This window comes from Equus caballus, chromosome 30 (assembly GCF_041296265.1).
Source record: "Equus caballus isolate H_3958 breed thoroughbred chromosome 30, TB-T2T, whole genome shotgun sequence".
Classification (NCBI taxonomy): Eukaryota; Metazoa; Chordata; class Mammalia; order Perissodactyla; family Equidae; genus Equus; species Equus caballus.
Genome location: NC_091713.1, coordinates 6,205,844 through 6,228,882, shown reverse-complemented (window position 1 = coordinate 6,228,882; position 23,039 = coordinate 6,205,844). Strand labels below are relative to the sequence as shown.

The following is a 23,039-nucleotide window of genomic DNA, read 5'->3' as shown; positions in this document are numbered from 1 at the left end:
TTTTGTTTGTTGAGGTAGGCATGTAGTGCTATAAAATCTCCTCTTAGAACCACTTCTGCTCTATCTCATAAATTCCTGCATGTTCTATTTTCATTTTCCTTTGTCTCAAGCTACTTTTTAATTTCTTCTTTGATTTCTTCATTGAACCAATAGTTGTTCAGTAGCATCTGAATCTATGCATGTTTCTCTCATATATAATATTCTTCTCAAAGCTTGGTAATATTACCAATGTTTCCAATTGTGTGCTGTTATAAGGAGAACAGATTCTTATCGAACTTATACAAATAACTCTATTGCCATGAAAATAAGAATACCCACAGCTAGCACTTCTCAGATTTTGTAGTGATCAGGTACAGGCAAAAAGATAAATGTTTTAATTCTGCTTACAAAGGTATAATTTACCAAATTGTTATAAGTCATAAGTTAGCTTAAGAGAAAAGACAAAAAAAGTTTTCTATAATCTGAAGAAGTGAAACATTAAAAAGTCAGCAATATTTCAAATGAAAAGTCATAAAAATTATAATCAGACTCATCAGCTCATTTAGACCAATGTAATCAAATCTTTATCTTGATCTTCTATTAGCAGGTTCATGTAGTCATCAGTTTTTCCATTAGAGTTCTCTAACTTCTTACACAGTTCAGTTTGATGATCTAAAAATTTGTCAGAATCCCGCATTCTAGAGGAATTTTTAGAGTCCTTTCCATCATTCTCTCTGAAGATGAAACATATTTGAAAAAAACAAGGTAAGACAAAACTGTGTGTAAATGACAAAAGACTTCAAAATGGCAATTGACAAAGAAATTTGGTTATTTTGTGAAATAGTATTTTAAGATAGTAACGAGAATTATGACTGACCACTAGGATATATCAGAATTTTAGGAATGTTATATAATTTTTTAAACACATGTTAATAACATTTGTCCACACAATATAATAGCTCCCCATGAAACAATTCTTAGTTATCCATTTAACCTAAGTGACATTGAAATACTTTCAGGTTAACAGAGAAAGTTAAATCACTGTAAGAAAAGTCTAAGCAGCTGTGATTAAAGACCTGACAAAAACAGCACAGGAAATTTATTTTGATAAAACATAAAATCCCTACTCTTCTATTAAACTACTCAAAGAAAAAATGTATAATATCTTTATCAAAAGAAGGCTTAAAGTTTAAGAAAATTACCTTTTTATGAGAAAGAAAAACAAATTCTAATTTTGGTCCACTCTACTTTTGAGCATTTACTTAAATAAATTCTTTTTAACTCAGCCAATCTGACCAAATTCTTTCCACCAAGTGTTTTTCCTATAATCTTCTATAACCTTCTTTTTACACTCAGAATTTGTCCCATGTCTTCCTTCCTTTTATAAGAAGAAGTTTCTCTTTCTCAACAAAACAAACAAAAATATATTAATTCTTTATAACTTCTTTACTGAAATCATACATGTCACTTTTCTTTATTTTTATAAGCTTTCATTTTTTTTCCTTTTTCTCCACAAAGACCCCCTGTACATAGTTGTATATTCTTTGTTGTGGGTCCTTCTAGTTGTGCCATGTGGGACACTGCCTCAGCATGGTTTGATGAGCAGTGCCATGTCCGTGCCCAGGATTCAAACCAAGGAAACACTGGGCCGCCTACAGCAGAGTGTATGATCTTAACCGCTTGGCCACGGGGCCAGGCCCACATGTCACTTTTCTTGAATAGTAATATATTTTCTTTGTTAACTTTAGTAGTTTTAATCACATATAATAATTTGAATTCTTAGCCATGGCAGACCTCACCTTTTAATGAAAACTAAGAAATAAGCAGTTATAAACTGTATTTTATGTCAGCATTCTGTGGATTGGCAAATTTATAAGTACTTTTGTAATTTCTAGAAATATGCAACTTTATAGTACAATCTTTTATTAAAATACAAGACGTGGTTACTAATAGATCCAAACATCTTTTATTTTGTCTGTAATAAGAAGCCAAATGTAAATAAACCTATATTTAGTAATTAGTGTCTAATATTTTATCTTATTTAGAGATGACCTGGACATTCAATGAATTTTCCATCAGTTAGTTTAACACAGTGAAACTTCAAAGTTTTGGAGTGACATCAGCATCTTGGTGGAGTGAATTTTTCCCTTTTTCTTTCCCTTCTAATTTACAGCTAAACAGACATTTGTTAACCAACATAGGATTCCTTACATAGCACAAAAAGTTGGCTGAGTATCCATTAGCCATAAATCTCAGGGTTAGTGGACTGGATCCCCAGGAAGCAGTGAAACTATGGGAGCAGAACTTTCCCCCTCCAAAATGGGAGTAATGCAGGTTACAGGTCCTCACAGAATCCAGAAAACCTGTGAGAGGAGGTGAGGGCAAACTGGCTCACATGCAAATGCTTTCAGAATGGTAGCCCATCCTTCAGCAGTGCTGACCTTTCAGCAGCTACCCTGCCCATGGGATCACTCTCCACTGAGTGGCAAGGCTTGGCCCCACATAGGCACCCATCCCATCTTGTGCAGCAGCTCAGCTGAACTGCCTGGAAGTCAAGTGGCCCCACCCACAGGACAGCAATCTTCCTGACAAGTGCAGAGGCACCACCCACTGAGTGCAACCAGCTAAGTGGTTGCAGCCAGTCCACGCAAGTGCAGAGTGGCCATACTTGCACAACTACCAGCAGATGGGGAAGGATTAGAAATCACATCTCCTGTCCTCCCCAGTGGTGGCATGTGGAATCTCTGACCTGATATTATGACAAATGTACCAGCAAAGGATCAATTCATCAAGCATCATGAAGGCCTATGGTAACAATTCAGAGAAGGAAAATACCAAGTCTCCACAAACCTATCTTGAGGTCATAGAACTTTACAATCTAAATGACAGAGAAACCAAAATAGTTGTCACAGAGAAACACAATGAGTTAAAAGATAACTCAGAATGGCAGTTCAATGGGCTCAGGATTAAAATTAATGGTAGGACAGAATACTTCACCAAAAAAGAGTGAAGCTGTAAAACAACAATGACAAAAAATGAAAGAAATTATGAATATGAAGAACACAATTAATTAGATAAAAAGTAATTTAGAAATCATAAAAAATAGATCTGAAGTTATGCAGGACAGAATTAGTGAATAAGAGGAGAGAAATATAAAATTGCTTCCCGTGGGGGAGGAGAGAGAACTAAGATTTTAACAACATGAATAAATTATTTGAGAAATATCTGATTCAATTACAAAATACAATATAAGGATTGCAGGTATTCCAGAGGGAGAAGGGAGGGGGAAAGTAGCAGAGAGCATGTTCAGAAAGATACTAACTGAGAAATTCCCAAAGATGTGGAAGAAACTGGGCTGACAAGTACATAAGGCCAATAGAAGTCCTAATTACATCAATGCAAAAAGCCTTTTTCCAAGGCATATGACATTAAAACTAGAAAAAGCCAACAACAAAGAAAAAACTGAAGGGCATCAAGAGAGATGAAAATAACTTACAAAGGAGCCTCTATCATGATTTTAGCACTTTTCTCAGCAGAAAAGTTTCAGGATGGGAGAGAATGGAATGATATATTCAAAATACTGAAAAGCAAAACCTTTCAGCCAAGAATAATCTATCCAGCAAACCTAGCCTTCACATATGATGGAGGAACAAAAACTTTCTCAGATAAACAAAAGCTGAGGGAATCCACTGCTACTAGACCTCCCTTACCAGAAATGATGAAGGAAGTACTCATACCTGAAATGAAAGGTAAAGGTTTACAAAATTTTGAGCAAGGAGATATATACACAAAATCAGAAAATTGCAACAGTCCATCAGAACAAGTTATCAAACACTTAATTATAACATAAACATATAGAGAAGGAAAGCATCAATATAGCTATAAACATTTCAATTTAGTCATAAACTCATAACACAAAAAATTATTTTTGACAGCAATAACTTATAAGGGGAAAAGGAAAGTAATAGAAGATGCTTAGGCTAATGGAGATAAGAGGCTATCAGAAAATGGACTATCTAATCTGAGATCTTTTATACAAACTTCAAGGCAACAACTAAACGGAGAATCAGAGCAGAGACAAAAATCATAAATAATGAGAAAATCACCACAGAAAACCACCAAATTGAAAGGCAGTCATAAAAACAAAGGAAAGGAAACAACAGAAATATAGAACAACCAGAAAACAAGAGATAATGTGCCCTCTTAAATCAGCAATTACTTAAAATATAAATAGATTGACTTATCCCATGAAAAGAGACACAGTAAGTGGGTGGATTAAAAAACAAGTCCCAATAATTTGCTGCCTCTCAGAAACAAATCTCAGCTCTAAAGATAAACATAGTCTCAGAGTGAAGAAATGGAAGATGATAGTCCAAGCAAATGGCAAACAAAAGAAAGTAGGCAGGGCCATACTTCTATCAAACATGCAGACTTCAAGATAAAAAATATGATGAGAGACAAAGAGAGCCAGTATATAATAATAAGAGGAACATTCAACCAAGAGGGCATAACACTTATGAATTTATATGCCCCTAACACAGGAGCACCAAAGGATATAGAGCAACTATTACCAGACCTACAGGGAGAATTGGTAGCATTATAATAATAGTAGGGTGCCATAACACCCTATGTATATCAATCGATCAAATGTCCAGACAAAAAGTCAACAGAGACCTGTAATGAAACACTAGACCTGATGGACTTAGTAGACATACGTAGAACATTCTATCGAAAAACAGCAGAATACACATTTTTCTCACATGCATGTAGAACAACCTCAGAGATAGAGATAGACCAACAAGTCAACAAAACAAGACTCAATAAATCTAAGACTGAAAGCATATAAAGCATGTTTTTGACCACAACACTATGAAACTAGAAATCAACCACAAGAAAAACTCTGAGAAAGGCATAAATATGTGGAGATTAAACAACAGACCACTGAACAACTATTGGGTAAAATAAAAAATCAGAGGAGAAATCAAAAAATACCTGGAGACAGGATGGCACTGTGAGTAGTCCTCTTTGTCTCTCCCCCTTCAAGTCTACAATTATTTGGACATTCATCACTTAACAAAGGATATCCATATAGCATCCCAGAACGTCTGAGAGACCCACGTGGCTATACATTGGAAGGCGGACGGACTTCCCTCTGGGAGGAGGTAGAGATAGGTGAAAACTCTCTGACCCTGACCAAACAGCCTAGTACCTGCAAGCGTCTTTCTTCCAACAGATGCCCCTAGAACATCAACACACACCTAGGGCAGGAGGGAGCGCACACCAGAGGAGCGACGGTGGAAACAGGTGACCAGAGCCCTACCTAAGCTCCCTGCAATTACTCCTAAACCCAGAGGGAAGTTCCAGAATTACACACCTGAGTCCGTGGGGAGAGCCTCACCCTGCCATTGGTGGGGAGGCCCCGCCTGGTGTCCACGGCACCCGGAGCGTCCAGGAGAGAATCCCAGAGGGCACAGCAGCCCCCCAGCTGCCACTGCCTGCCCAGAAGGGCACAGGATTGCTGGAGATCTCGGAGAGGACTGAGGCTGGGTGGAGCTCCAGCGGCTGGCTCTGCAGCCTGGGGGGGAAGCTCCAGAGTTCTGCCCAGGCAGCAGACAAAAGTCTCTGTCTTCCATTAGTGGAGGGGAACTTCCCAGCATTCACAATGCCGGGAAGGTACCGGAGAGAGTCCCAAGCAGCGCCATGGCCTACCGGCTGCCGCTGCCTGCCCGGTGGGGCTCAGGACTGCTGGAGATCTCCTCAGAGAGGACTGGGGCTGGGTGGAGCTACAGCGGCTGGCTACACAGCCCAGGAGGGAAGCTCCAGTGTTCAGCACGGGCAGCAGACAAAACTCTCTGTCTGCCATTAGCAGAGAGGCCCTATCCAGCATCCACAACACTGGGAGTGTCCTGGAGAGGAGAATATCAGGCAGGGCATCAGCCGGCCAGCTACCACTGAAATCAAGGTCTCTGGCTATCCCCCAGATGGCTATCCCTGAGATCCTGGGGGACAGGACTGGGGCAGAGTGGATTTCCAGCGATGCGGCTCCTTAGCCTAGGGGGAAACCCTACAGTCTCAGAGCAGCCTCAGTGAAAGCCTCTGCACAGCACTAGTAGAGAGCACCCATCCGGCAGCCACAAGGCTGGAAGACCCCGGGACAAAAGTAGCATACCTAGGTGAGCTAACCACAGACTGTAGAAGATGCCAATAGCTCTGCTGTGACCCATAGTGGACAAGTGAGATTTTGTGGGTGCCGACAGTGATGGAGCAGCAAATATAAGTGATGCTACCCGGGCCGCTGGAAAAGCCCATAACACCATTGCAGACACCAAGGAGGGAGCACGTCTAGGTGGGCTGCAACAGTAGGCACCAGCAGCCTGAAGCCCACCCTTGATGGCCCCCACAGCAGAAGAGGGAGCCCACAGGACCACTGTGACTATGAGGAGGGGCCAAGTCCCAGTTAACAACAGCTGATAGGGTTCCTGGTTGGTGCAGTATAAACAGCTGCTCCCCCACCACACAAGCAGAAACACATGGAAGGAGTAACTAAACTCTATCTCTATGCAGAGGCCCAAATCTACAACATCAAGCAATATGAAAAAATACATTAAATCTCCAGAACAGAAGGAAAATAACAAATACACAGAAAACAATCCCAAAGAAAATGAAATATATAACCTAAATGACGATGACTTCAAAACAGTCATCATTAAAATAATGAGTTAAAAGAGAATTCAGATAGACAAGTCAACGAGTTCAGTAGCTTTGTCACAAAAGAGTTTGATACTATAAAGAAGAACCAAACAGAAATACTGGAAATGAAGAACACAATAGAGGAGATTAAGAAAAATCTAGATGCACTGAACAGTAGGACCGATAATATGGAGGAAAGAATTAGCAATTTGGAAGATGGAAATATAGAAATGCTGCAGGAAGAGGAGGAGAGAGAATTAAGACTAAAAAGAAATGAAGAAACTCTCTGAGAATTATCAGACACAATTAGGAGATGCAACGTAAGGATTATAGGTATACCAGAGGGAGAAGAGAAGGAGAAAGGGGCAGAAAGCCTATTCAAAGAAATAATGGCTGAGAATTTCCCAAATCTGGTGAGAGAGATGGAACTTCATGTGACAGAAGCCAATAGATCTCCAAACTTTATCAATGCAAGAAGACCAACCCCACGGCATATGGTAGTGAAGCTAGCAAAAGTCAATGACAAGGAGAAAGTACTAAGGGCAGCCAGGCAGAAGAAATTAACCTACAAAGGAACCCCCATCAGGCTATCAGCAGATTTCTCAGCAGAAACTTTACAGGCTAGAAGAGAGTGGAATGATGTATTCAAAAATCTGAAGGACAAAAACTTACAGCCGAGAATTCTCTACTCAGCGAAAATATCCTTCAAATACGATGGAGAAATAAAAACTTTCCCAGATAAACAAAAATTAAGGGAGTTCATTGCCACAAAACCTCCTTTTCAGGAAATCCTTAGGAAAACCCTCATTCCTGAAAAATCAGAAAAAGGAAAGGGGCTACAAAACCAAGAGCAGAGGAGATAAGTAGAAAGACAACAACAGAGAGTAGCAGCTCTTCATCAGAACAGATTAAACCATGGGATGAGAAAGAAAGGAAATTGAAGAAAACCAGAAAACAAGACATAAAATGGCAGTGGTAGGCCCCCACATCTCAATAATCACTCCAAATGTAAATGGATCGAACTCCCCAATCAAAAGACACAGAGTGGCAGGATGGATCAAAGAACAAGACCCAATAATATGCTGCCTCCAGGAAACACACCTCAGCCCCAAAGACAAACACTCAGAGTGAAGGGATGGAGAACAATACTCCAAGCTAATAATGAACACAAGAAAGCAGGTGTCGCTATACTAATATCAGACAAAGTAGACTTCAAAGCAAAACAGGTAAAGAAAGACAAAGAGGGACAGTATATAATGATAAAAGGGACTCTCCATCAAGAAAATATAACACTTATAAACATGTACGCACCCAACACAGGAGCACCAAAACTTGTAAAGCAACTCTTAACAGAACTAAAAGAAAACATCAACAACAATACAATAATAGCAGGGGACCTCAACACACCATTAACACCAATGGACAGAACATCCAGACAGAAAATCAACAAGGAAATAATAGAATTAAATGAAAAATTAGACCAGATGGACTTAAGAGATATATATAGAGCACTTATCCAAAAACAGCAAGTTACACATTCGTCTCAAGTGCACAGGGAACATTCTCAAGGATTGACCATATTTTGGGAAACAAAGCAAGCATCAATAAATACAAGAGAGTTGAAATAATATCAAGCATCTTTTCTGATCATAATGCTATGAAACTAGAAATCAACTACAAGAAAAAAGCAGAGAAAGGTGCAAAAATATGAAGACTAAACAACACACTTCTGAAAAACAATGGATTATTGAAGAAAGAAAAGAAGAAATCAAATATTATCTGGAGACAAATGAAAATGAGAACACGACATACCAAATCATTTGGGATGCAGCAAAAGCAGTCCTAAGAGGGAAATTCATTGCAATAGAGGCTCACCTCACTAAACAAGAAAAAGCTCACATAAGGAACCTCAAACGACACCTAACAGAACTAGAAAAAGAACAAACAAAGCCAAGAGTCAGTAGAAGGAGGGAAATAATAAAAATAAGACCAGAAATAAACGATATTGAAACAAAAATAACAGTAGAAAGGATCAATGAAACAAAGAGTTGGTTATTCAAAAAAATTAACAAAATCCACAAACCCTTAGCCAGGCTCACCAAGAAAAGAAGAGAGAAATCTCAAATAAATAAAATTAGGAATGAGACAGGAGAAATCACAGCAGATACCAATGAAATACAAGAGATCATAAGAGAATACTATGAAAAACTATATGCCAACAAATTGAACAACCTAGAAGAAATGGAGAAATTCCTAGACTGCTACAACCTCCCCAAACTGAATCAGGAGAAATGGAGAATCTGAATAGGCCAATCACAAGTAAGGAAATAGAAACGGTAATCAAAAACCTCCCCCAAAATAAGAGTCCAGGACTAGACGGCTTCTCTGGAGAATTCTACCAAACATTCAAAGAAGATTTAATACCTATCCTTCTCAAACTATTCGAGAAAATTGAAGAAGATGGAGTACTCCCTAACACATTCTATGAAGCCAACATCACTCTGATCCCCAAACCTTACAAGACCACACAAAGAAGAACTACAGGCCGATATCACTGATGAACATAGATGCAAAAATCCTCAACAAAATTTTGGCAAACCAAATACAGCAATACATCCAAAAGATTATATACCATGATCAAGTGGGATTTATTCCAGGGGCACAGGGATGGTTCAACATCCGCAAATGAATCAACGTGATACACTACATTAACAAAATGAGAAACAAAAACCACATGATCATCTCAATAGATGCAGAGAAAGCATTCGACAAGATCCAACATCCATTTATGATAAAAAACCTCAATAAAATAGGTATAGAAGGAAAGTACCTCAACATAAAAAAGGCCATATATGATAAACCCACAGCCAACATCATACTCAATGGACAAAAAATGAAAGAAATCCTTCTGAGGACAGGAACAAGACAATGGTGCCCACTTTCACCACTCCTATTCAACATAGTACTGGAGGTGTTGGCCAGAGCAATTCGGCAGGAAAAAGAAATAAAAGGAAACCAAATAGGTAATGAAGAAGTAAATCTCTTGCTGTTTGCAGACGACATGATCTTATATATAGAAAACCTCAAAGAATCCATAGGAAAACTATTAGAAACAATCAACAACTACAGCGAAGTAGCAGGGTATAAAATCAACATACATAAATCAGTAGCATTTCTATACACTAACAATGAACTAACAGAAAAAGAACTCAAGAACTCAATCTCATTCACAATTGCAATGAAAAGAATAAAATACCTGGGGATAAATTTAACCAAGGAAGTGAAGGATTTATACAATGAAAACTAGAAGACTTTCTTGAAAGAAATTGACAACGACATAAAGAGATGGAAAGACATTCCGTTCACATGGTTTTGAAGAATAAACATAGTTAAAATGTCCATATTACCTAAAGCAATCTACAGATTCAATGCTGTCCCAATCAGAATCCCAAGGACATTCTTTACATAAATTGAACAAAGAATCCTAAAATTCATATGGGGCAACAAAAGACCGTGAATTGCTAAAGCAATCCTGAGCAAGAAAAACAAAGCCGGCGGAATCACAATCCCCGATTTCAAAACATACTACAAAGCTACAGTGATCAAAACAGCATGGTACTGGTACAAAAACAGGTGCACAGATCAATGGAACAGAATTGAAAGATCAGAGATAAAACCACACATCTACAGACAGCTAATCTTCGACAAAGGAGCAGAGGGCCTACATTGGAGAAAAGAAAATCTCTTCCACAAAAGGTGCTGGGAAAACTGGACAGCCACATGCAAAAGATTGAAAGTTGACCATTATTTTTCACCACACACCAAAATAAACTCAAAATGGATCAAAGACCTAAAGATTAGGCCTGAAACAATAAGTCTTCCAGAAGAGAATATAGGCAGTACACTCTTTGACCTCAGTTTCAAAAGAATCTTTTCGGACACTATAACTCCTCAGTCGAGGGAAACAATACAAAGAATAAACAAATGGGACTTCATCAGACTAAAGAGCTTCTTCAAGCCAAGGGAAAACAGGAGGGAAATGAAAAAACAGCCCACTAATTGGGAAAAAATATTTACAAGCCACTTATCCGACAAAGGGTTAATTTCCATAATATACAAAGAACTCACACAGCTTAATAACAAACAAACAAACAACCCGATCAAAAAATGGGCAGAGGACACGAACAGACATTTCTCAAAAGAAGATATAAGTATGGCCAATAGACACATGAAAAGATGTTCATCATCGCTAATCTTCATGGAAATGCAAAACAAATCTACACTAAGATATCACCTTACACCCGTTAGATTGGCAATAACATCCCAAACCAAAAGCAGCAAATGTTGGAGAGGTTGTGGAGAAAAAGGAACCCTCATACACTGTTGGTGGGAATGCAAACTGGTACAGCCACTATGGAAAACAGTATGGAGATTTCTCAAAAAGTTAAAAATAGTAATACCCTATGACCTACCCATTCCATTACTGGGTATCTATCCTAAGAACCTGAAATCAGAAATCCCAAGAGTCCCTTGCACCCCTATGTTCATCGCAGAATTATTTACAATAGCCAAGACATGGAACCAACCTAAATGCCCAGAAACTGATGATTGGATAAAGAAGATATGGTATATATACACAATGGAATACTACTCAGCCATAAAAAAGGACAAAATTGGCCCATTCGCAGCAACATGGATGGACTTCGAGGGTATTATGTTAAGCGAAATAAGCCAGACAGAGGAAGATGAACTCTATACGACTCCACTCATAGGTGGAAGTTAACATATTGTCAAGGAGAACTGATCAGTGGTTACCAGGAAAAGGGGGGGGTGGGGGGAGGGCACAAAGAGGGAAGTGGTGTACCCATAACATGACAATAATGTACAACTGAAATCTCACAAGGTTGTAATCTATTATAATATTAATAAAAAAAATACCTGGACACAAATGTAAATGAAAACGCCACATCCCAACTCTTGTGGAATGCAGCAAAAATGAAACTAAGAGGGAAATTTATAGCAGTGTAGGCCTACCTCAACAAATAAGCAAAATCTCAAATAAGTCATCTTAAAGTATACCCAACAGAAGTAGAAAAAGAAGAACAAACAAAGCTCAACATTGGTAGAAGGAAGGAAATAATAAAAATCAGAGCCAAAAAAATAAAGACTAAAAAAATAGAAACAATCAATAAAACTAAGAGCTTGTTCTTTGAGAATATAAACAAAATTGATAAATCTTTAGCTAGACTCACGAAGAAAAAACATGAGAATTCTTAAATAAATAAAATCATACATGAGAGAGAAGAAATTACAACACACACCATAAAAATGCAAAGGATTCTCAGAGAATACTAAGAAAAGGCATGCAATAACTAATGAGATAACCGTGAAGAAATGGATAAATTCTTAGAATCAAACAGTCTTTCTAAACTGAATCAAGGATAGAGAATCTGAATAGACCAACCACAAAGAGATTGAAATACCTCTCAAAAACAAAAAATGCAGGACCAGTCGTCTTCTCTGATGAATTCTATGAAACATTCAAAGATTATTTATTACCTATCCTTCTCAAGCTATTCCTAAAACTTTAGGAAGATGGGATGTTTCCTAACTCATTTTATGAGGCCAACATTACCCTGATACTAAACCAGAGAAAGACAACACACCAAAAAATGAAAATCACAGGCCAGTACTGCTGATGAACACAGATGGAAAAATCCTTAACAAAATATTAGCAAGCCAAATACCACAATATATTGAAAGGATCATACACCATCATCAAGTGGGATTTCTTCCAGTGATGCAGGGGTGCTTCACCATCTGCAAATCGAACAATGTGATACAGCACGTTAACAAAATGAAGAATAAACTTCACATAAGTATCTCAATAAGTGCGTAGAAGTTATTTTACAGGATCCACAATCCATTTAGGATAAAAACACTCAATAAAATGTATATAGAAGGAAGGTACCTTAACATAATAGCGGCCATATATGAAAAACCCACAGCTGACATCCTATTCAATGGTAAAATACTGAAAACCATTCCTCTGAGAACAGGAACAAGACAAGGACACTCTCTCATCTCTTATTCAATATAGTTCTGGAAGTTTTAGCCAGAACAATTAGGCAGGAAAAATAAATATAAGGGATCTATATAGGAAAGGAAGAAGTATAACTGTCGACATTTGTGGATGGCATGATTCTACATACAGAATACTGTAAAGAAACTACCAAAAATTGTTAGAATAATTAATTACTAGATTAGAGTTGCAGCATACAAAATCAACACACAAAAGTTAGTTGCACTTCTACACACTAATAAAGAAGTAGCAAAAAGAGAAATCAGGGATATAATCCCATTTATAATTTCAACAAAACGATCAAAATATCTAGACATACATTTAAACAAGGAGTTAAAGACTTATACACTGAAAATGATAAGATGTTATTGAACGAAATTGAAGAAAACATAAAGAAATGGAAATATATCCCATCTTCATGAATTAGAACAATAAACATAGTCAAAATGTTCATATTAGCTAAAGCAATCTACAGATTCAGTGCAATCGCAATTGGAATCCCCATGATATCTTCATGCAGGTAGAAAAAAAAATTTATGAAGTTTATATGGAACAAAAAAAGATGCTGAATTGTCATAACAATCCTAAGAATAAAGCACAAAGCTGGCAACATCACATTTGCCATATTAAAAACATGTTACAAAGCTATAGTAATCAAAACAGCATGGTACTGGCAGTAAAAGAGTTACACAGATCAGTGGAATAAAATTGAAAGCCCAGAAATAAAACCACACATCTATAGACAGTTTAGTCTTCAACAAAATATCCAAAAACATACAATAGGGAAAGGATATTCTCTTCAAAAAATGGCATTTCGAAAACTGGACAGCTACATGCAAAAGAGGGAAAGTAGACCATTTCTGACAGCACACACAAAAATTAACTCAAAATGGATTAAAGACTTAGATGTAAGACCTGATGTCATAAAATTTCTGGAAGAAAACATAGGCAGTACACATTTTGACATCAGCTTTAGCAGTATCTTTATGAATACCATGTCTGCTAAGGCAAGGGAAACAAGCCTTTTACTGACGTGCACCAATGTTTTGTCATATCCTTAGGAGGTCTTCCACTGGGCCATTGGGCAATTCCATAGGCAAGTGGGACTGGTCCCATATCAAAGTTGAACAAGGATGGGGCTGGCTCAAAAAGCAACTTCAGGGTCCAAAGCCAGGACGAATATCTGCAGGTATGCCTCCAGGGTCATAGGTAGACATGTCTCTTCAGAATTCTGGGCGTGCAGGACTGCCCTTGGACCATGGTTGAGATGGGTTGGGGCTGAGTTGCAGGGTTCTTTCAGCATTTATAGTTTGATAGAGGTCTGTGGGCCTATTTCCAGCTATATGGACAGTTTTGTCTACAAGTGAGTCCCTGGGCAGGCATAGGAGTTCTCAGATCATGGCTAAGAGGGGTTGGAATTGGGTTCTGAGCTGCTACAAGGTTCACGTCAAGGATTGAAGTCATTGGGCTTTTTACCCAAGGCTCAGGCAGGCATGACCCCTCCTAGGTCCCTGGGTGGATGGTGCTGGTGGCAGGACCATGGCCAAAGAGGGCTGTAACTGAGTCCAGAAGGGTCTGACAATTTCTAGGTCTGTAGTCCAGATCACAGTCAACGAGGCTGCCATCTGGGCACAGAACTGTCTTCTCAAAAGGGCACGACTTGGACATGGTTGGAATGCACTAACTTAATCACTCAGTCATGGGCCTGGCTCCCGGTCTGAATTTTGGTATCACTGAAATATTGACATTGTAGAATGAGAAAAGAAGTGTTAACTTCTCCTCTATTTCTTGGAAGATTTAGTGAAAAATTCATTTTATTTCTTCTTTAGACAGCTGATTGTATTCTCCAGTGAAGCCATCTGAGTCTTGGCTTTTGTTTGTGTATAGATTTTGGTTACTAATTCAGTCACTTTAATTTTCATTTGTCTATTCAGATTGTGTTTATTTTAGTCAGTCTGTTGTGATAGTTTGTCTTTCTAGTAATTTCTCTATTCTAAGTGATATAACTCATTGGCATTTAATTTTTTAAAGTCTGCCTGTGTAATAATTTTTATGTCTGTAAGGTGAGTAGTAATGTCCTGATGTTCAATTGTGACTCTAGCAATATGAGTCTTGGACCCCTCTCTCATTATTATTTTGTGGTCAATCTAGTGAAAAGTTAGTAAATTTTGTTGATCATTTCAAATACACAGCTTCGATTTTGTTTATTTCTCTATTAATTTAATTTTCCATTTTGTTGCCTTTCATTCTAATTGTTATTATTTCAAGTTTACGTTCAATGAGGAGCAGGCCTGTGGAGTTCCTCACACTATCATGCTAGAAGTGGAAACTTCTAGTGGCCGGCCTGGTGGTGCAGCAGCTACATTCGCATGTTCCACTTCTCAGTGGTACAGGGTTAACCGGTTTGGATCCTGGGTGCGGACATGGCACCACTTGGCGCACCATGCTGTGGTAGGCATCCCACCTATAAAGTAAAGGAAGATGGGCATGGATGTTAGCTCAGGGCCAGGCTTCCTCAGCAAAAAGAGGAGGACTGAAAGTAGTTAGTTCGGGGCTATTCTTCCTTGGGAAAAAAAAGTGGAAAGTTCTTTCATCTTACATAAATATAGCACAATATAAAAACCAGAAAATTACCATGGTTAACATTAATGTTCTATGGTTCTATATGATTTCATCACATTTCTGAGTATCTATAATCACTATGTCAATCAAACTATGGAACTATTACATCATCCTGAATATCTCCCTCATGCTACCCCTTGTATTTACATCAACTAGTAAACAATAGAGTTTAACCATTAATTTTCTAGCTTACATATTACATTTTAGATGTCTATATATATTAATCAGTCTCTAAGTTCTCTACTGTGTTGCATTAGTCCATTTGAATTATCGCACCTATAAGCATCTTCCTTTTTTGTTTACTAGTATATTTTAGAAAATCTTAAATGGAATTTCTTTACTCTGTACTCTTCATTAATTAGCTATTCTTCACTTAACTACAAATTTTACACTAAATTTAAGAAATCATCAAAGATTCTGAACATATATTTTAATGTTTCATTAATTTTATGCACTAATTTGAGTAAGAATTGACATCTATACCATTAGTAAGCAGTATCTTCATATTTTATAATTTTACTAATGTTTCTCATTTTATTTAAAAATGTTTAGCTTTACATATACTTTGTTTCTGTTTTTTAACTCTTCATATAATCTCATTTTGATCATTTTCTTTTGGTTGGTTAATTTAAATAAATGGATCTAATAATCTCACTGAACTCCGTTCTTAAATTGAACATTTTTCATGTGGTGTCAATTGTTTTTTATACGTATGTAATTATCACAATCATAATTAAGTAGACTTTTTATTCTCCATTCTTCTAATACTTAAAATTACTTCAATTACTATCCTGAAATCATTGAACAATATATCCAGTATATTAAATATGGTGGAAATAATGAACATCATTCATGTGTTCTATTTAAAGTACAATTGACTAATGGATTCTGTATAATATCTATACTTTTGAAAGTTGACATTTTTCAAACAAGAAAATAGTTATTCTCTTTCTTAGAGGCAGATGGCATTTTACTTTGACAAAGATAGAAAAATAAAGAAACAATCAACAAAATAAATAAGCAAATAGCAACTACATTTTAATAACAAAGTATAAGGTACAGCAAATACTTTTTAAACAGCATAATAAAAATTATAACAGATTTCATATTTATAAAGAGATTTCTTATATTAATTTCACTTTTTGTAATCAGGAGATTATTGCAGTCTGTACAAAATTCTAATTAAAAGATTTTTATTACTTGTTGATCTAGGAAACATAATAAAATATCCGAGGTAATACAAAAAATTCTATTCAATGTTTCTGAAAATTTATAAATATCTGGAGAGTGCTTTTGTTATGTAAATCTTGGAAGTTATTTATTTGTTAAATTGCTTTATGTTTGGGCATTTTTTGATGGTTATATACATCTACAGTGATTACTTTAAAAGTTAATATTCATAGCAACAATAATAACATAAACTTTAGATTATTCATTCTCACTCTAATTTTTTTGATGGAGGAGGCAGTAAAAATATTTTTTCTATTTTTATTCTGTGTTAAAGTACACAACACAAATTTCCTGAAGTGCTTAAATAGCTAAATAACTCTAGAATAATTTGTCTCTAACCACTATTAATCCTAAATTTCTTAATCCAAAATTACATCTAAAGTCATGCATCTTCATGAACTCACAACATACTGATAAACAGTCTAGAAATATTTGCAATGGCATTAACCTGAATACGTAAATCGTTAATTGTTATAAAGAAAATCCAATACTCCTTCTTTAAGCTTTTAGGATCTAAATTAAGGAATAATTTTGTAGGTCATATTTAAAGGACTTCCGGCTTGTGCACTCATCTCCTCTATTTGCCACTCATCCAGTGCTATAGACGTGTTTATTAGTCAGTTTCCCAAATTCGCCAGTTTTACACAATATATCCATTGCTGTACAAATGCCGCTTCTTCTCTGAGAAAATCGTTCATCTTCTGCTCTGTCTAGTCAGATTTAATTTTCCTTCAAACATGGCTCAAATGATGTCTTTTTGAGGAATCTTTCTATACGGTTGTCTTCAGTCCCCAATCCCAACGGAATTGTTTATTTATTCTTCTGAGTTTGCGTAAGTTCTTTGTAAATTGACACTTACAACATCCGTGTAGGGATATACATTTTTCCCTCCTCCTCATCATTATTATATTCATCATGATGACTCTCACTATATGTCTTAAATCTTGATATACATTAAGTGCCATGCAGTGAGCTAAAAGCTTGATAATAATCTCATCTAATTCGCATATGAAGCTTCATATATTTTAACTTTTCTATGAATCTTTCCCTCACTTTTTAAAAAACTAGTAGACTATTTTTTAGGGCAGTTTTAGGTTTACAGAAAACTTAATTGGAAAGTACAAAGAGTTACTACATAGTCCCTCTGCTCCCACACATACTTTGCTCTATTTTTTACATCTTGGATTAGTTTAGTACATTCATTAACTAAAGTCAATGTTTTAGATTAAGGTTCACTGCGTTACACATTCTATGGGATTTGACAAATGTGTAATTGTATGTGTCCATCATCACTGTATCATACAGAATAGTTTCATTGCCCACAAATCTCCCATGCTTAACCTTTTCATCCCTCCATTTCTTTGCCCAAGTTCTTAAGAAACCACTGATCTTTTTTGTCCCAATAGTTTTATATTTCCAGAATTTCATGTAGTTTACTAGTTTATACATAGTTTTATACAGTTTATTGTTAAGTATAAATAAAAATACTGATAATGTCACTAATAATAAAACAAAAAGCACAGTTTCTTTTTTATTGAGGTAACATTGGTTTATAATATTATGTAAATTTCAGGTGTACATCATTATATTTTTATTTCTGTGTAGACTACATCATGTTCACCACCCAAAGGCTAATTACCATCCAACATCATACATTTGTGCCTAATCATCCCTTTTCCCCATCTCCCTCTCCTCTTCCCCTCTGGAAAACGTCAATCTAATCTCTGTAGCTATGTGTTTATTTGCTGTTGTTGTTTATGTCTTTCACTTATGAGTGATATCATATAGTACTTGATTTTCTCTGTTTGACTTATTTCACTTAGCATAATACCTTCAAGGTCCATTCATGGTATCACAAGTGGAAATATTTCATCTTTTTATAGCTGCATAGTACTCCATTCTGTAAATATACCACATCTTTCCTATCCATTCATCCCTTGATGGGCACTTAGGTGGTTTCCATGACTTGACTTTGTGAATAAAGCTGCAATGAATATAGGGGTGCATATATCTTTATGCATTTGTGTTGTCATGTTCTTTGGACAAAAGAGATTTACAGATGGCAACAGGAACATGAAAAGTTGTTCAACATGGCTAATCATCAGGTAAATGCAAATCAAAACTACAATAAGATGTCATCTCATGCCCATAAGAATGGTTATAATTAACAAGACAAGAAGAGATAAGTGTTGGAGAGGATGTAGAGAAAGGGAAACACTCATACACTGCTAGTGGGAATGGAAACCCTCCATTATGTGAACCCACAATTATGGAGGATCCTCAAAAGATTAGAAGTACTATATGATCCTGCTATTGCACTACTAGGTATCCATTCAAAAATACAGCATGTAAACACAGACCTTATACCTTTTACAAAAAATAATTCAAAATGCGTTATACTTCTAAATGTAAAAAGTAAAACTGTCAAACATTTAGAAGGACAGTTAGGAAGCATCTTGTATTCTTCAATTTTTCATAAGAGTTTGAGAATGATAGTGATTAAATCTTTGAATATTTGGTAGAATTCACCAGAGAAGCTGTCTGGTCCTGGACTTTTATTTTGGGGAGGTTTTTGATTATTATTTCAAACTCTATACTTGTCATTGGTCTATTCAGATTTTCTATTTCTTCCTGATTCAGTTTTGCAAGGTTGTATGATTCTAGGAATTTATCCAGTTCTTTTAGATTTTTGGCATATAGCTTTTTGTAGTATTCTTTTATACTCCTTTGTATTTTTGTGGTGTCTGTTGTAAGTTTTCCTCTTTTACTTCTGATTTTATTTATTTGAGTATTCTTTTTCCTTAGTAAGTCTGGCTAAGCGTTGTCAATTTTGTTTATCCTTTAGAAAACCAGCTCTTGGATTCATTGATCTTTTCTATTGCATTTTTTCATATCTATTTTGTTTATTTCTTCTCTCATTGTTTATTATTTCTGTACTTTTACTGACTTTTGTTTTTGTTCTTTTTATAGTTCTTTTAGGTAGTTTAAGAGTGTTTATATGAGATTTTGCTTATTTCTTGAGGTACACCTGTATTGCTAAAAATCTCCCTTTTAGTATCACTTTTGTTACATGCCAAAAATTTTGGTATGTTGTGATTTCATTTTCATTTTTTTCCAGGTATTTTTGATCTCTCCTTTGATTTCTTCATTGATCCAATAGCTGTTAAGTAGTATGATATTTAGTCTCCACATATTTGTGATATTCCAGCTTTTCCCTGGTAATTGGTTTCTAGTTTCATATGATTATGGTCAGAAAAGATGCTTGGTATGATTTCAATCTTTTTTTTAATTTATTGATTCTTACTTTGTTTCCCAAGAAATGGTCATCTTTGAGAATGTTTTATGTGCACTTCAGAAGAATTTGTGTTCTGCTCTTTTGGGATGGAATGCTCTCTATATATCTAATCAGTCCATCTGGTCTAGTGTTTTATTTAAGGCTACTGCTTCCTTGCATGATTTCTGTCTGCATGATCTTTCCATTGACATAATTGGGGTTTTAAGGTCTCCCAGTATTATTGTGTTGCTGTAAATTTCTCACTTTAAATCTGTTTATATTTGCTTTATATACATTGTTGCTTCTGTGATAGGTGCATATATATTGCTAAGTGTTATGTATTCTTTGTGGAATGTCTCTTTTATCATTATACAATGCCCATCTTTGTCTCTTATGTTTTTTGTCTTAAAGTGTGCTTTGTCTGATACAAATATGGCTACCCCTGCTTTCCTTTGCTTGTCATTTGCCTGGACCATCAGGTTCCATCCCTTTACTCAGATTCTATGTTTGTCTTTAGAGCTGTATCCTGGAGGCAGCATATTGTTGAGTCTTGTTTTTTAATCCATCCAGGCACTTGGTGTCTTTCGATTGGTGAATTCAGTCCATTTACTTTTAGAGTGATTATTGACATATGAGGTATTAATACTGCCATTTGCCTTTTTCTTTCAGATAGTAGGGCTCCTTTCAACATTTCTTGTAAAGAACAATGTTGGAGGTGTCGTACTCCCTTAATTCAAAATATACTACAATGCTATAGTAATCAAACTAGCATTATACTGGCAGAGAAACAGGCACATTTTTCAATGGAACATAATTGAGACACTAGAAGTAAAACCACACCTCTATGGACAACTAATTTTGGGCAATGGATCCAAGTACATACAGTGGATAAAGGAAAATCTCTTTAATAAATAATGTTAGGAAAACTGGACAAGAACATGCAAAAGAATGAAAGTAGAAAATTATTTCACATCATACACAAAAAGTAACTCAAAATGGACTAAAGTCTTGAATGTAAGACCTAAAACACTTAGAAGAAGATATAGTTACTACATTCTTTGACATCAGTCTTAGCAGTATCTTTTGAAACACCATTCTACTCAGGAAGGGATACAAAAGAAACAATAAATAAATGACACTATATCAGAAAAAAAGCTTCTGTATGGCAAAAAACCCATCAAGGACATGAAAAGACAACCCACCAAATGGTAGAAAATATTTTCAAATCACATATCCAACAAGAAGTTAGTTTTCAAAATTTATAAAGAACTCAAACAACTCAACAGAAAATAAATGAACAAGCTTATAAAAGATCCGCAGAGGGTATGAACGTATATTTTTAATAGGAGATATACAGGTGGCTAACAGGAGTATGAAAAGATAGTAAACATCACAGTTAAGGAAGTGCAAATAAAGCATACAGTGATATATCATCTCACACCTGATATAGTGGCTATATTTAACAAGACAGAACCAGTGTTGGACAGGATGTGGAGAAAAGAGAACCCTCATACACTGCTGGAGGGTATGTAAACTGGTGCAATGACTATGGAAAACAGTATGGAGATTTCTCAAAAAATTAAACATAGAAATGTCATTTGATCCAGCAATCCCAATACTGTGTATTTATCCAAAGAAAATGAAATGAGTAATTCAAAAAGATATATGCACCCCTTATGTTTACTGCAGCATTATTCACAATAGTGAAGAGATGGAAGCAACCCAAGTACCCATTAATGGGTGAATAGATAAAGAAGATGTAGTATGTATATATATAGACTATATGTACATATATGTATATATATACACACACACAATAGAATACTACTCAGCCATGTAAAAGACCAAACTATACCATTTGCAACAACATCGATGGACCTTGAGGGTATTATGCTAAATGAAATAAGTCAGATACAGAAAGACAAATACTATATAATTTCATTCATATATGGAAGATAAATGAAAACATAGATAAGTAAAATAGAATCATAGTTAACAGAGAGGAAATGGTTAGGTGAGGTGCAAAAGTGTTAAATGAGCACTAACGTATTATGATAAATAAAAACTGGACTCTAGGTTGTGAACATGATGCATTCTATCCAGAAATTGAACTATAATAATGTACAACTGAAATTTACACAATGTTATAAGCCAATACGACCTCAAGAAAATGATTTTTAAAAAGTTTAGAAGACAACATAGGCTATAACCTCAGTGATCTCTAATATAATCTTGATTTGGTGATCGCTTTTTAGATACAACTACAAAAACTCAATCCAAAAATATTGGATTATTTGAACTTCATTAAAATTAAAATCTTCTGCTCTGCAAATGATAATGCCAAGATAATAGAGATATAAATCACAGAATGGGAGAACATTTTTGCAAAGGACATATCTGATATATGACTGCTATACAAAATATATGAAGAACTTTTCAAACTCAACAATAGGAAAACAATAAAACACAGTTAAAAATGGGTAGATTATCTGAACAAATACCTTACCAAAGAAGACAGGCAGTTGGCAAGTAAGCATAAGAAAAGATATTCAACATTGTATGTTATTAGAGAATTGCAAATTAAAATAACAGCGTGGCATCACTAAACACCTGTTAGAATGGCTAGAAATCAAAATTCAACAAATCCTGACAAGAACTTGGAGTAACAGGAACTCGTATTCATTGATACTTCAAATTCAAAATAATACAGCCACTTTGGAAGACAAATTGTCATGTTCTAACAAAACTAAACATACTCTTACCATATAACCTGTCAGTCACATTTCTTAGTATTTACACAGAATTGAAGACTCATGCATACCCAAAAACGTGCACATAAAGGTTTATAGCATTTTTAAAAATATTTTCCAAAATTTGGAAGAAGCCAAGAGGTCTTTCAAGAAATGAATGGATAAATAAACTGTGCCAAATTGATACAATGGACTATTACTTGGCCCCATGGCCGAGAGGTTAAGTTCATGTACTCTGCTTTAGTGGCCCAGGCTTTTGCTAGTTCAGTTCCTGGGCGTGGACTGGGCACCACTCATCAGGCTATGCTGACACAGCGTCCCACATAGCACAACCAGAGGCACTCACAACTAGAATAACAGCTCTGCACTGAGGGGCTTTGGGGAGAAGAAAAAAGAAGAAAAAAATGATTGA

The 23,039-nt window shown here is 35.9% G+C and overlaps 1 pseudogene; it reads right to left on the bottom strand.

Annotated features, from left to right (window-relative positions):
* Positions 1 to 541: 541 nt before the first annotated feature.
* LOC138921518 (olfactory receptor 2T8-like) overlaps positions 542 to 23,039 on the bottom strand; it is a 56,662-nt pseudogene continuing 34,164 nt past the window's right edge.